Genomic DNA, 16,020 nt, shown 5'->3' with positions numbered 1-16,020 from the left:
AACTTGTTCAATTCTCTCATCATTTAATAAAATATGGCATAGTGTTTTCTCACTCTTTCCTTCGAACACCATAGTTTTTGTTTTATTTGCGTTAATTTTGAGCCCCATGCTCTTCATGCTTACATCTAGTTTATTCAACATTCTGTAAGTCTTCGATAGACTCTGCCATAACAACCTTATCATCTGTGAACGCTAACCCACGTAATTTAATAATTTTGAAAATGAACTTTATATTTCAAACTTCACACAATAAGTCAATAAGAAAATACAAATATTTTTTATTTAAGACGCTACTATTATATTTTTAGCTGAGAACGTGCCTTATTTGGTTAACCATTTTTATATTCGGTTAAAAATTTGATTGATTTTTTGCAAAATGTAAAAATTTCAATACTTGGTTAAAAAATTGAGTCTAATTAAAAAATTAATCGATTTTGGTTGAGCATTCAACTATTTTGTTGCAAATTCTTCTTTTTTGTCTGTTTAGACTTGTTTTTTTTATTGCAAATAAATTGTTTTTTGGTGGAAATACCATTCATTACATGTTTCTTTGATCACTAATCTTTTTTGTTCAAAAATATCAACTACTCAGTTTAACTGAACTGTGTTGAAGAAAGTTCATCCTTTTGCTTTGGAAATTGAACAATTAGATAGAAAATTAAACTTTTTGGTTGAAAATTAAACTATCTTTATGAAAATCTAACTGTGTGGTAAAAATTAACTGTGTGGTTAAAAAATTGTAATTTTGAATTGAAAATACAACTTTTAAGTAATAATTAGTCTTTCTTCTTTGAGAATAAATTTTTTAGTTGCAGATTCAACTGTCTGCTACAAAATTGTTCCTTTTGGCTTGAAAATTTAATTATTTGATTAAATTTCAACTATTTTGTTAAAAAGCCTACCGTTTCCTTGACAGTTCAACTATTTGGTTGTTAATGCAACTATTTGGTTAAAAATTAGTTTTTTGTTGACGAGAACTCGTCTTTTTAGGTTGAAAATTCATCTCATTTAGTAGAAAAAGAATCTTTTCTGATTGAAAATTCAACTGTTTTTTTGAAAATGCAATATATTTTGATTTAAAATCTTAGACATTCAAGTTGTTTCATTTTGAATTTAATACGATATTAGAACCAATTTTATTTAAAAGAATTAATTCCCCTATTTTCTAAAAAGATCATCTTATTTTGTTCTTTTGAGAGATTTAAAGATTACTTTACAAATAAAGTTATATTACATCATATATTTATAAAAAAGTTCCAACCCGTTTTTCATTAATAGAAAATCTTGCAAAAAGAGCGCACGTGACGTTGAACAACTTTTTACAGTTTTAATGATTATGATCACAGTGACTAGACAGAGTTTTCCAGTTGCATTAATTATGAAAAAATATTAAACTGACTATATTAACTGACTAATATTAAACTGTGAGTACATAATTTTCCCATTTTCGTTTATAAATTTCTTCAAAAACTCATTATGAATATTTATTATACTGTCTTTCATGAATAAATTGATGATCAAGGTATTATTCCAAGATCAATTACATATATTAAGTACAAGGATAGTGCTAATAAAAATCGACTTAATTAATAATTCGATATTAGAATAATCTTTTTAATAAAGTTGTATGAGTAAAACTGTTTCTTGTCAAGATAACTTTCAAATTGAATTGAAGTGAACTAATTGAAACGTTTAAAATCCAACTATTTAAAAATTGAATATTCAGTTTTCAGCAAATTGAGATTAGGAATTTTTCTTCGAAAGTCTTTAAAAATTAACACGTTTAAAAGACATTGTTTTAAAATATCTATAATTTTTTACGGTACAATTTTAAGTTGAAGCATTCAGCTGTTAATTTAAAAACATTTACTTTTCATGGATTAAAAACTAAACAATTAAAAATCTAAAATTATACATTTTGAGAATTAAAAGTTTGACGTATTCTTCGTTGTACAATTTAAAATTTAACTATAGGAATTGGAAATCAGTTCTCGATAAATAATAAAATATTAAAAATTTTATACATCTTAAAATTCGACCATTTTTAATAGAAAGTATTTAAATCCAGAATACTTTCAAATTTAAAGCATTTAAATGAAATTTAAATAACTTAGAATTTGCTTGAGGAGGAGAGCGTATTAAAACATTAACCAATTTTGTAATTGCTGGCGGCGTGTAAAATTAAAGCCTTTCTTAAATCGCGAAAACCTTGAAAATTTTCAAAATGGTAAATGTCGAAAATTACCATTTTTTCGTTCATTAATATTTGAGATAAGTACATACTTTGTTTATGAATAAGAATAAAAATATAGGCAAAATGTCATTTCATTTGACTGCTTCCTACTATAAATAAAAATAAAAAACCGGTATTCATTTGAAATTGTAATATAAAATTAAATAAACATTTTTTTTCGTTTGTCAAAGTAGGTTTATGATACTTGATTTGATTATTTTATTGAAAATTCGCTTTTTTGGTTGGGTATTAAATGAATTTCTTTAGTTGAAAATACAACTAAATCAGTTGAAGATACATAAATTTATAGTTTAAAATTGATCTTTTTGGTTGAAATTCTAACTACTGGCCAAAAGATTAACTTGTTTGTTAAGAGCTTACTTCTTTTTGTTTAAATTTCATTTTTTGAAAATTCATCTCTTTGATCGAAAATTTAACAATTACATTTAAAATTCAATTTGTAGTTAGAAATTGCATTTTAAACTGAAAATTAAACTAATTCAGTTAAATATTCCATCATTCTAGTTAGAGATTTATCTCTTTAGTGGAATTATTTTTTTTAACCGAAAATTACTACCTTAATTTTTCGTTAAAATGTATCTTTTTTTATTTGAACATTTATGTCTTTTGTTACAAATTGGTCTTTTTCGTAAAAAATTCATCTCTTTGATTGAAAAAATAAAAACAAAATTTCCACAAAAAAGAATAGTCAAATATTCAGTTGAAAAAATTATTTTCTGCCATAAAATACGAGATACGAATTATCGAGATAATTTTGTATAATTTTTTAATGATTTATACCACTATAGAATTTGTTTTCAAATTAGATATGCTTAGGTCATCAGAAATCCATTCACGGATATATTAAAACCGAATGATAAAATTCCCACATTTAAACAATTAAACCATTTTTTAAAGACTGTATTTATTTAATAAAAGTACAATTAACAAATATTTGTACTAAAAAAATATTTTAAATGTTTAAAGTTTCTAAAATATTGTTTGAATTTAAGATAACAATAATTGAAAAAAATATGTTTCTGATGAAAGTTGTTTTCAGATATTGTTATTTCAATTCAAGCAATAATTTTAGAAACTTTAAACATTAAAAATATTCTTTGAATAGACAAATTTCATTATTGTATGTTTAATAAATAAATAATTTTTATTAAAAAATGTAATTGTTTAAATTCGGGAATATTCAAATTCAGTATTATTGTAAACTGTCGGAAATTTTATTATTAGGAATTTTGCAATTCAGGAATTTCATTATACGGATATTTTATTATTCTGGAATAAATCGGCAATAATTTCGGATAAAATCATTTGTTGGTAATATAAATATTTTATTTTGAAACATCCTGTTCTTAAAGAAAAATGGTAAGTTGTGCAAAAATAGAGTTAAGGGGGGGGGGGGATTTAAAAAAGTTTTTCGCGAAAAACAAATATTTTTTCTGATTGAATCACAGTGATTGCAGTAAGTTATGTATCCCTCAATTTTATCTAATTTTATTTTTTCGGACGCAACTTTCCTCGTAATTGAATGTCGCTAATCATAACATTCTCGTTCTCCTTCTTGGATTGCAATCAACATAACGAAGTGGAAAAATTGTGATTTGTTTGGTTTCTGACAAGAGAATTTCTTCCCGCTGGATTGACGCACACGTATCGGGTAGACGGCAAAAATAAGTTATCGACACTCGAGGAGGACGTCGATAAAAACAATCGGAGGAAGTTGTACCCCATAAATATGTAGAAGTCTTGTTGGCCCGTCGAACCACTGTATGCTAATATTTTTCCTTTGCGTGCCGGGCACCCGGTAGATCACAAACAGTAGATGCAGGTGTACTTTGAACTCAAAATTCGTGCTTAATAAACATAAAACTGTGATTTTAGTGGCCCGATTGAAATTAATGCAAATTTCCCCTGAATTTTTAAACGTACGGTTCATCAGCTGTACCTAATTTGTGGTCAAAGTATTTTATTTACTCAACAGGACTTCCGCTGTTAACTAAAACTACATACTTCACAGTCCTTACCCTATTCCCCTCTTTTCCCTTTTCTAAAAGAATTTCTCTTTTTCCTTCTAATTTCAAGATAATTCTTCTTTTTCACTTTTTTGTACTTAAATGCTAACTGAATTGATAGAACCTAGTAATTAAATCAAACTCTTTTGGGTTTAAAGTTCATTCGTTTTTGCTGGAAAATCTACTTTTATTTTTTGGGGTCAAGAATTCATCTCTTTGAGTTAAAATTTCTACTATTCGATTTGAAATTTTATTAATTCGTTCAGTAGAGTGTTAAGTTGAGTGTTCCACAAAACAGTTCGGTTTTTAAACAATAAATAAATTTTAAACAAAATAATTTTTTTTCCCTGTCTTCAATAAACTTCTCCTATTTTCCCTTTATACCATGTTATCGCTTAAATGCGAACTGAATTAACACATCTAAAAAAGAAAATCCAATTATTTTTGTTCGAAGATTACATTTTTTGCTTAAAAATCTTTTCTTTTTTAGTTGAAAATTCAACAACTTGATTGAAAGTTGAGCTACTTTGTTCAAAATGCATCTAATTGATAGTAGATCGAATTATTTGATTGAAAAGTCGTATATTTTTCGTTGAAAACAATTTTTTTAAACTGAAAATTAAACGATTGCATTTTCGATTGAACATTGATCATTAATTTATAGTTGCAAATTCAACTACTTGGTTGAAGTACTTTGTCAAACATTTTTTTGATTCAAGATTGACTTATTTGGTTAAAAAATAGTTTTTTTGTGTGAAACATCAATTTATTTAGCTAAAAATTAAGATATTCACCCATTGATTAAAAATTTTATAATTTTTATTTGAAAATTCATTATTTTATTCTAAATTCAACAACGTTATTGAATTCCTTCTTTTTGAATTCATTTTGTATGTGGAAGATATTTAACTATTTTGTTAAAAAGTCTTTTTTTTTTAAAGTATTTTATTGAACTGAAAATTAACTGTTCAATTTTAGGTATAAAAATTAATCTTTTCGATCAAACATTTCACTAACTACTTAATTGACAGTTGAAATCATTAGAAATTCATTTTTTAATTTAAAGATTGAAGTTGAAATTTGATAGTCTATTTGATAAAATTTCAAAACTTGGTTAAAAATTGACATTTTTTAGGTAGCAAATTCAAATGTTTTTTTAGAGCATACGCCTTTTTGCTTTTAAATTCAAAAATTATGTTGAAATTGTTTTTCTTTTCAGCAAAAAATCTTCTTTGGTTGAAAATTCAGCTTTTTGGTGGATAAGTCTTCTTTCTTGTTAAAAAATGCATCTCTTAGTAGAAAACTGACCTTTTTTGTTTAAAAATTCTTTATTGAAAATTAAACTACTTGGTTGAGAAATGAACTACTTTGCTAAAAATTAATCTCTTTGGTTGAAGATTCATCACTTCAGTCAAAAAGTTTGTTTGACTATATAGTTATATTTAAAAAAAAAATTAAATTTCTTCACTAAAAATTTAACTTTTCCATTTCTAGTTGATCCTGTTTAGTCAAAAATTCATCTTTTTGTTGAAAATTCGGCAATTTTGCTTTAAGATTCAACTATTTGGTTGTAAATTCATCTTTGTTGATTGGAAATTAAACTATTTTGTTGACAATTTAATTATTTTATTAAAAATTTAAATGTTTTGTAGAAAAGTAAACTATTTAGTTAAAATGTCAAATTTTCTTTGTCTACAATTCATCTGCGTTGTTGAAAATTCGACTTTTTGGATAGAAAATTCGTCCTCTTGGATTTAAAATTAATCTGCTTTTCTGGAAAAGTTCTTCGTTAAAAACTCATTCTTCTTAGTTGAAAATTTAACTGTATTCTGAAAATTGCGTCTTTTTGGCTTTAAGCTTCAACAATTCGGGGAAAAAGATAACTGTTTGTGGTGTAAGTTAAATCTTTTTTGTTTAAGAATTCGATCTTTTGGTAAAAACTTCATCTACTTAAGTTGAAAATTCAACTCTTTGGCTCAAAATTAATTTTCTACTGTTTAGCTTAAAAACTTCACCCTTTCGTTGAAAAATCATCGCTTTTGATAGAAAATTATACTTTTTAGCTAAAAAATTCAACTATTGTGTTACACTTTTAAGCGTTGTATCTTTAATTCAATATGGTACATTACATATATTATTTCTTATTAAATTCAGAAACTATCATTTACTTTTAATTAAGAATTATCAAAATTATCAAAATATAAAACCAGTGTTTGGTAGTTCGTAAAAAAATAAAACGGTTTAGTGATTCAGCCACATGTCTATACTGATTTTTAGCTTAAGAAGAATCTAAAAAAATCGTGATAAGGGTTTTAAACAAGATTAATGTGACGTAATTATTCAGATGTAAGATAAAAGATAAAAGCAGATTTTCGAGATACGCGGTCTTTGAATAAATTTAATGGGTTCTTCGAACTTTTTATGGCGGTTAAGACGAAGCTAATTTAAGAATCGATTGTACGGCGACAGGATGCCTTTATCCACCTGAGATCAAAAAGAGCATCAGATTTTTCGTCAGCTGTAGATTAATTCGAGTCTTGTCATCTGTGCCTGTTGTGACACTTAAGTTTAATTACTTGTTAACGCTATACGATTAGCATATTTTATTGAACTTGTAATGTCCTTTCAAAAAAGTTCCTAACACCTGCCTTATTTTTTAATTGCAGAAGCCGCGTGATAAACAGGAAGGATCAAAAGTCAAAATACCCAAAAGGAACTGATAAGGAGAATGGCGGCTGGAACGTGTGATTTTTGTTGAACATTTGTAAAAGAACAACTTGAGGTGAGTTATCATCAATTTTAGTTTACTTTTTCATTTAAATAAAAGTAGTTGCAAGATTGCTACAAAATCCTAATTTCGAAAATGCCTAATTCTTTCAATTTTTCTGATCGTCATATAAAAACAACACTACACTCAAAAGATCAATAATGTTAATGCATAAAAATGTTTATTTCTAAATCTATTATACAGGCATTTAGTGACCACGTTTATACAAAATTGTATAAGGGATTATCCAAAAATTACGTAAGACGATTTTTCGGGAGAGGAGGGATTTGATAACATTAAATTATTTGTTATATGTGGGTGGGTGGGGGGGGGCATTTTAAAGATCTGATTGAGAAAAATGGTTACTAAATAAAATAGTAAATCCACAAATATTTGAATTGTTAATCAAGAAGATTAATTTTCTACCAAGAAAATTAAAATTTTCAACAAAATAAATGAAGTTTCAACTAAGAAGGATAAAATTTTAAAAATAAAATTATTTTTAAAAAATTTAGTAAAAAAGTTATATTTTCAACCAATGAGATGAATTTTTGACGTAAAAAATTAATGTTCTCCTAAATTTTTAATCAAGGTTAAATTTTCTGTGAAAATAATTCATTTTCAACCAAATGAAAAGGAACTTTCAACAAAATAGTTAAATTTTGAACCAAAGAGATGAATTTTCATCAAAAAATAAATTCTCAATTACAAAAAGTGTAACAGTAAAAACAGATGAAATTAACCAAAAAATACGAATATTCAACAAAGTATTTTAAACTTTAACCAAAGAAGATTATTTTTCAACACAAGAGTTGCACTTTTATATCAACATTTTTTTTAAATAACAATAATAACACATTTATCACCGGAACAGATTAATTTTTAAACTAAGAGGAGGAATTTCAACAAAAGGGCTGAAGTTTTAACTGATAAAGATATTTCAATCAATAAAAAAAAATTTTAAGCAGAATTTTCAAGACTAAAAGACGAATTTTCTGTAAAACTACTAAGTTTGCAACCCGAAGAGATAAATTTTTAATTACGAAAAGTTAATTTTATAAAGACTTGCTGAAATCTAAAAAAGAAAACGTATTTTTTACAAAAATAATTGATTATTATTTATTATTTATTAATTATTATTTAATAATAATATTATTTAATATTAAATTGACTAACGAGTTTGAAACAAAATAAATGAATTTTCAACAAAACAATATACCATAGTACTTACATTTTTAATTTTACAGTTTAATTTCTAACAAAAAAGAAACGAATTTTCAACCTAAACATGAATTTTTACTTAAAATTATAAATTTTTAATAGCAACGAAAATTAAGTTTAAACCAAGGATTGGAAGTTTTAACTAAAGAGATCAATTTACTACTCAGAAAGATAAATTTTCATCAAAATACATACATTTTCAAGTTAAAAGATAAGTAAAAAAGAGAATTGTTACATTTTTTAATGAAATACATAAATTTCCAACCAAAAAGATGACATTTCGTATTAATTTCGGATATTAAATTGTGCCGATTACTTGGGCCGACGTAGATTTTTTGTCTTCTCTCTCAAAATTATTGCACCAAGTAATCGGCACAATTTAACGTCATAAATGAAAAAAGACAAATGTTCAACTTGAAATAGAATTTTTGAAATTTCAGTAAACAAATTTTTTCTATGAAATAAAATATATTTTTACCAATATAGCTCAATTTTCAACCAAACAGATAGACTTTTAACCAAGATGATTAACATTTTACCAAAAAGCGAGAAACTCAACCAAATAGTGGAATTTTGAACCAAAAAAGACGAATTGTCTCAACAGTAGTTGAGTCCTCAAACAAAGAAGATTAATTTCAATCTAACAGTTAAATTTTTACCCATGAAAGATGGCATTTATTTTGAATCCAAATAAGAGAAATTTTCAACCAACAAATGGCATTTTCAACCAAGAAAGATTAACAAAAATGCTGAACGTTCGACAAAATAATAAAAAATTTTAATCACAAGGTGAATTCGCATTCACAAAAATTATGAAATTTACATTTGTAAGACTTATTTGTTATTAAGACATTTTCTTTTCTAACATAAGAATGATTTCAATAACGTTCCACGTTTAATTAATTAACATAATTTTGGTGTGTTCATTCACTGAGTTTATAAAACTTTACTATGATTTTATTGGGGGGGGGGGGGGGTCCTGAAATTCTCTAACTTTCCCTGATAAATTTTAAATTCCCAGAATTTCCCTGACTTTTTGGAATTCCCTGACCTGTAGAAACGCTGAGTTGGCAAGCAAATTAAAACATAATTAAAGTAGCTTTCAACAAATAAAATGTAAAGTTTTAATATAATCTACCTTAATCTCTCGATTTCTACCGGTAAAAAACGTAGACGTAACAACGTATTCCACGATTAAGACATGAAAGCTGGCCATGAATTCTGGTCTGATACATATCTAGCTGCATTGTCGGTGGCGATAATCTTCCAAGAGAAAAAAAACCGCAACTATTTTTGTATCAAAATGGCTATACGGTATATATGAACCATCCTGATTTTATCGATTCTAGATACCGTATGAAGTGGTGGGAGAAAAGTAACATCATTTTAAAAACTTCAAACCGAGTGGCTAAGTTTTTCCAGCGACGAACAAAACCCGATTATTTTGGATGAAATGCCTAATTGATTTTTTTCGAATCTAAACTGCCAAGAAAACTTTTGCGTAACTATTTTGATTGGCTTATAAATTCTTTAAATTCAAAATAAAGAATCCTGTAAGGCAGCATCTACATAATGCGTGACTCTAGTTTCAGTGATTTTTGACTCACTTTTCCCTCTTGTGACATTGCGATTAATTAAATTATTATATAGAAAAAACCACCCCTGAGAACACATTTTTATACCACAGGTATTATTTAAAAAACAAAATTTCGCCATAATGTATCTATCATTTTGATTTTTAGAAATTTCAAAAATTGGACTCCCCATTCAAAGTTGAAATACTTTGTAAGAACTTCATTTTTTGGTTAAGGATACATCGTTTTAATTTCAAATACCACGGTTTGGTCGCAAATATATTTTGTTGTTGAAAATTGAGCTGTTTTTGTAGAAAATATGTCTTTTTGGCTTCTAAATTCAACAATTGGGCATATCATTAAAATATTTGCTTGAAAACTCAAGTATTTGGTTAAAAATTAAATTACTTTGGTAGAAAATTAAAGTTTTGGGTTAAAAATTAAACTATTTATGTGGAAATGTAATTACTCTGTTCTTCATTTGTTTGTTACAAATTTATCTTGTTTCTTGGTAATTCATGAGTTTGTTTAAGGATTTAATAATTTTGTTAATCATTCGATTTTTTAGTTAAATTAAATGGTTGAGAATTCGGTCTTGTTTTTTGTTGAAAATTACATTTTTAACTTAAAATTTAACGATTTCATTCTTGGTCGGAATTTTCTTGATTTAAAATTATCTTTTTTGTTAAAAATTCTGAGTGAATTTCTGAGTGACCAGCCCCTCGTCTTTAAGTATGTCTAAAATGTTTAAAATATATTTAAACATTCAATTTCCTTCTAAATTGCTAAATTGGTTTTAAATCAAGCAAAAAAATATTTTCAATTATTTCTGTCAATGAAAAAATAGCTTTTTCGAGCTTTCTTAGCAAAGAAATGTGTTTTATATTAATTTTATTATTTTGTTTAGAATTTTACACATATTTTATAATGAGAGTATAAACGAAAATTTGTATATTGAATACAATTTCATTCAATTTCTATCTCTTATTTTAAAATATAAATGCTTATGCATTCTAATAAAAAAACTTAATTAAATAATAAAGAAGATACAAGTGTAGGCACGGAGAATCGTGCCCGCTACCTAGCGGCTACAAACCCGACGCACTACAGTCTGATCTACTCGGCCAGTTGAAAAATACACTCCAGATCCAATAGAAACCGCTCCGGTTTTGTATTTCTTAGAATTGCTGGCCCACTCAGTTTCTAAGGGGGGCAGGGCAAGTGACAGTTTCGATTCTAGCTTCAAATTTCCTCGGAAGGGCCGCAGTATGTGAGTATTCTGTCAATTCTATTGCGCAATATTATGTATTCCAATTGGAAACGGGTGAGGCGGCCTTGTCTTTAAGTTTCGAGGGAACCGATTTAGTAACATGGCCAGTATGAGGCAACCCCCGAACCTGTCGCTATAATATGCGAATTGGAGTGTACATTTGTCTAGTCCATTAGACCGGCAGCGAAAACTTTAAAGTCGTTTTTCTCGAAACTAGTTAGATATTAGTTCTCAAAATTTTCACTTTTGATCTTTGAAGTCACCCGGTGTATATACCTAGGCTAAAGTACTTCGAACTCTCGACACTGCCTAAATGAGTCTATTACTAAATAAAAATTTCATGGCACCCCCTTCGTCCAACCCTTCGCATTATGTACGGTCACTGTTTATCGCTTTGTCGTAACTTAGGCACCACCCGTTATCTGTTGGCTTATTATGCACGTTATCGTCTTTGCTGCCTCGACGAGGGAAAATACATAAATTTAATGTCTTCGCACGCAGAAGACGCTTCAAATGCTCGAAACCAAAATCGATCTTCGAGATTACCCAATGATTGTCACGACCCTTTGGTCTACTCGTTGCGTACAAATTATTACTTTTTGCATTTTTTATAACTGACCGTTTCTCGTTCCCTACACTCCTACAGCCTACAGTGCCTACTCTACATACCATCATTCGAATTTTACGACTCAAACATCTGCACTAGTTGAGAAAAAAGGTCAAGTGTCTTCTTTTATATTACCCTTGAAGTCTCTTGTATATCTTCGATTCAAGGTGGTCGTACAGTCAGAAAAAAATTTTCTTAAACAACAAAAACTTTTGGTGGAATCGAACAAATTTAGCTTGATTCAACACAATATTTTATTGAATCAAACAAGTTTTTTTTATCAACTACATGCTCCATCCACCAAAAGATTTGGTTAAAACAACCAAAAATTCGTTGGACCAACCAAATATTTTGTTTTCTCTATGATAACTATATTTTACGGTTAAACCAACTAAAATTTGTTTGATAAAACAACATTGTTAACTGAGTTTAGGTCAGGGAAAGCCTGGAAATCATGGAAAAGTCAGGGATTTTGAGAAAAAATCTTGCAAATTCAGGGCATTTCTATATGAGGTATTTTAAATAACTGTCAAAGATAGTAAATTTAAAAAATTTGAAACCGTTTTATTCTGTTTATACAAGATTTTATCTCAATAATGCTATAAGATTAAAATTCTGGTCCATGAATATTAATGCTTAAGGAAAATGAAAGATTGGTTAGGGCAAAAATTAAGTCATTTTTAAATATGCCAGCCTTGTTTAATGTTCTTGTCAGTAATTTATTTTACTTATAATTCTATTTTGTTTGTAGTTGCTTCCTTAGGTTAAAAATGTAAACTGTTTGACGGCAAATGAACTTTTTTGTCGAAAATTCACCTGTTTTACAGAACATTCGTCTTTTTGGTTTAGAAAATTCGTTTTCTTTTGTAAAAAGTTCATCTTCTTGGTTTAAAATTAACCTTTGTGGGTTTAAAATGCATTATTTTTGTATCAATTCAATCCGATTTAGCTTAAATATCAACTATTCCTTTTTTTATTAAGAATATATTTTTGAAGGTTAAGAATTTAACTGTTTTGTTAAATATTTATTTATTTGAACAGAAAATTCAAATTAATTAAATTTAGTAAAATAGTATTCATCCGAGTATAAATCGAGCCAAGATTTATGCAAGTATTATGTATATGTAATTTAGATTAAAATTAAAATTGAGATTTATTAAATTACTTCGTTTTGTTATTCTGTACTTGAAATAAGTTTCTCAGTTTATTTTTTAACATTTTTAATTTAAAAACAATTTTAGTTGATTTATTTAAACTAAAAATTTATAAAACTGAAAAGTACTTTGAATAATTTAGTGCCAATTTTGTAATTTTCAACGTATGAATTTTATTCTTATATCCGTTTATCAAGCTTTTCCACTGTTTTAAAATACAAATAAAGCAAAGTAAAAGCTAGTAAAATTATTCGGAGTTTAAAAAAAGAAGAAAGAAATTTCTTTAAAAAAAGGACCTTCTTTCTCAAATTGTTTAGGAATAATAGGTACTAATCTATATAACTCCACCATAAATTTTAACTGGCTTAACTTTAGAAGTAACTTGTCACTCCTGAAAACTTTAACGTTCAATAAGGTAGCGGTTTTGAGAAAATTATGTTTCATTAAAAAAAAATTGAAATGGCTTCAACATTTTAAATTCTTTTTACATTTTTCTCATTGTCTTTAAAGTAGTGCAAAATAGTTGAAAAACTTGAACCAGAATAACCTTAAAATCTCCAAAATTGCGAAAAGGCAAGGTTTTAAAGATAAATTTTCAAAGAAAACTCATTTTACCTTAATATTCGAAAATATTCGTAAAAAATTTTGCAATGACAAAATATAAACATTTCAAACGATTTAATAAAGATTATTATAAAGGTAAATATTATTTTGTTGTTTACAAATCGTTTTTACCGATATTTATATCACAGGTGAATGATGAACGTACCGGATAGCATGAAGATTATAAGACGGGCGCGTAAGGGTATTCCCGCTAGGACCCCATTAGAAGTTCTAGATAGAAGCCCGGCTAAAACAGCGTTAAAGAACTCATTCGGTACTCCCTGTTTTTCAGATTAGCGCCCAATCAGTAATAGGACAAACTATCTTGGGCCCTTCTGAGTCCTAGCTTTTAAGATTTTGAAGAAAAAAAATATTTCGCCTTGACGTATTTCTTTCCGACTTCTGATTGGTTTCAAAGGATAATTCTCCAAGTTAGACATTTTAGAGACGGTCACAAAAGCTTAAGCGATTGTAGAAACGCTTTACAAAGGTCGAATGAAAAGCTCCGATTTAGATTAGTATTCAGACATGTCTTGGGAAAAATAAAGTTCTAGAGATTTATTAACTGTTGACGCGAATGGATTAGTAGTCTGATAACTCAGCAATGCAAGTCCAGAGTGACAGAATGAGAGCGAACAGGAAATCACGTAATGGAATGCAAAAGCTTTATGAAAGATGGATTTTAGCGGGTAGGAAAGACAGGGTCTCATTGATGATTGAGGACCTGTGGAATGTGAATCGTCGAAAAAAAATTCTTTAAAGACCTTCAGGACGAATGAAGGCATTTATTGTCGCTTGATCTTTGATATTTCCCGATCGATTATTAAAGTTGTCAGGAATAGGAATTTTTCAACTATTATGCATATATCGAGGATGGGAAAACTAAGCGTTGCTAAATCCAGTTTTTGCAGAATTGAGTTTTCTTCCAAAAACATACTTTTTCGCTTTCTTAGACCTATTTCAGTGGAAAAAAACTTTTGAATTTTAGACCTTCTGTAATTTACTATTGAAATATATGGAAATGCTTTAAAATTTTGAAGAATTCAATTTAAATGATTGAGTTATACTAAAATATTTAATTTTCTTTAACAATTCGATGGTCACTATATGGTCTTGACAAGCATTGAACCATCAGAGATATTATCATTAAAATAAAAAAAATGTTGTACTAATGCTAAGAATGGTCCAGTTTTCTGTTAAATAGTGTTTTTCAGAAAATAAATAAAAATATGTATTTTCTATGATTTAATAAACGATTGTTATACCAATTTTGTTTGTAATATTAGGGAAAGCTATATGGTGCTAAGGTCTTCGAGATTTCCATGAAATTATGAGCATATGAATGTAACGTCGTCTATTTTCTCGCACAATGTTTATTTAAGCGACCTATCCAGCCACAACAAAAAATTTATTTAATTGGCTGTAAATTGTTCATGTAGAAAGGCTTTTTACTTTGATTTAGAATTAGCCGACTTTAATATCCTATATGTATATTATAGACTCTTATAAAGCCTTGACGATGTATTTATTACTTAGTAATACTATTCTCATTGAACAGATTTTAATTGCACATTCATTTTATCCTTTCTAAATTGATATTCTTATTGCTATTTTAGGAGTGAATTTAATCAGCTATAAATACCGCTTTAATGTTTTAACACATTGAAATGTATTCACGGAAGCATTTGTTTATGCATTAAAATGTTTCCCAATTCGATTTCGGATCCCGTGAGTGTTTTATGTCCTCAATGAAAAATGAGTTACTCAAGAAATATTGTTGAAACACTGAAATCTTACAACTTGAGTTTATTAAGTGTTATCATCGTAACGCCTCATGATTTTATCAGGTTTTTGAACGGTTTTTTTGTTTAAGAAGACTAAATTTTAAAGAGAACTGTGCATAAGCTGGTTTTTAAAACAATTTATTATTTGTCTTTTTATTGAAAAAGAAAATAAATTTTGTTTTGTTTCCACTTTTGTTTCTGCTTTTATTTTAGAAAGTCAACCTTCTCATTTTGTTGGCACCATTCATATTCCTTGAAAATAGCAGTGATTTAGAACATTGAAATACAATTTTTTATTTTGGTACAAACAAATTAATTAAATGAAAGTGCTTGTTCAAGATTAAAAATACTCTAGTCGGTTACTTTAGTTTAAAATGTCTAAATATGTCGCAAAACTTTTTTTTAAACAAAATTGACAAGGTTTTCGACAACAAATAAATGTATAAAAACATTTTTCGAACAAATGATGCGTCGGTAGAGATAATATAGAGCATAGAATCCTGGGGCAGAAATCTCTTGTCATGCTCTAAACATAGTTTTAAATGAAAATATTTTTGTTGATCCAATGTTATCTCGCCAAGGCGATATTCGTGAGGTTTCAACAAATAAGTTTCGTTTTATGGAACAGAATAAATGATAAATTACTTTCAAATTCGTCTGTTATAAATTAATAATATTTATTTGTTTTATAATTAATTTTATAAACAAATTAAGGATTATCAGTTTGTATTGGATAGATTTTTTAAAAGATAACGAGAATGATAATATCCCGTTCTCATT

General features: G+C 27.5%; 1 protein-coding gene across 2 annotated transcripts in view; it reads left to right on the top strand.

The window, feature by feature from the left end:
* LOC117168106 (protein N-terminal asparagine amidohydrolase) overlaps nucleotides 1-16,020 on the top strand; it is a 153,447-nt gene that overhangs the window by 61,227 nt on the left and 76,200 nt on the right. For both annotated transcript variants that reach the window (XM_033353491.1, XM_033353493.1), the window contains exon 2: nucleotides 6,927-7,042. The gene's annotated coding sequence lies outside the window, so the exon portion shown is untranslated. The remainder of the gene's footprint in view (nucleotides 1-6,926; nucleotides 7,043-16,020) is intronic.

Source organism: Belonocnema kinseyi, chromosome 2 (assembly GCF_010883055.1).
Source record: "Belonocnema kinseyi isolate 2016_QV_RU_SX_M_011 chromosome 2, B_treatae_v1, whole genome shotgun sequence".
NCBI classification, from domain to species: domain Eukaryota; kingdom Metazoa; phylum Arthropoda; class Insecta; order Hymenoptera; family Cynipidae; genus Belonocnema; species Belonocnema kinseyi.
This window is presented reverse-complemented; position numbering and strand designations above follow the sequence as displayed.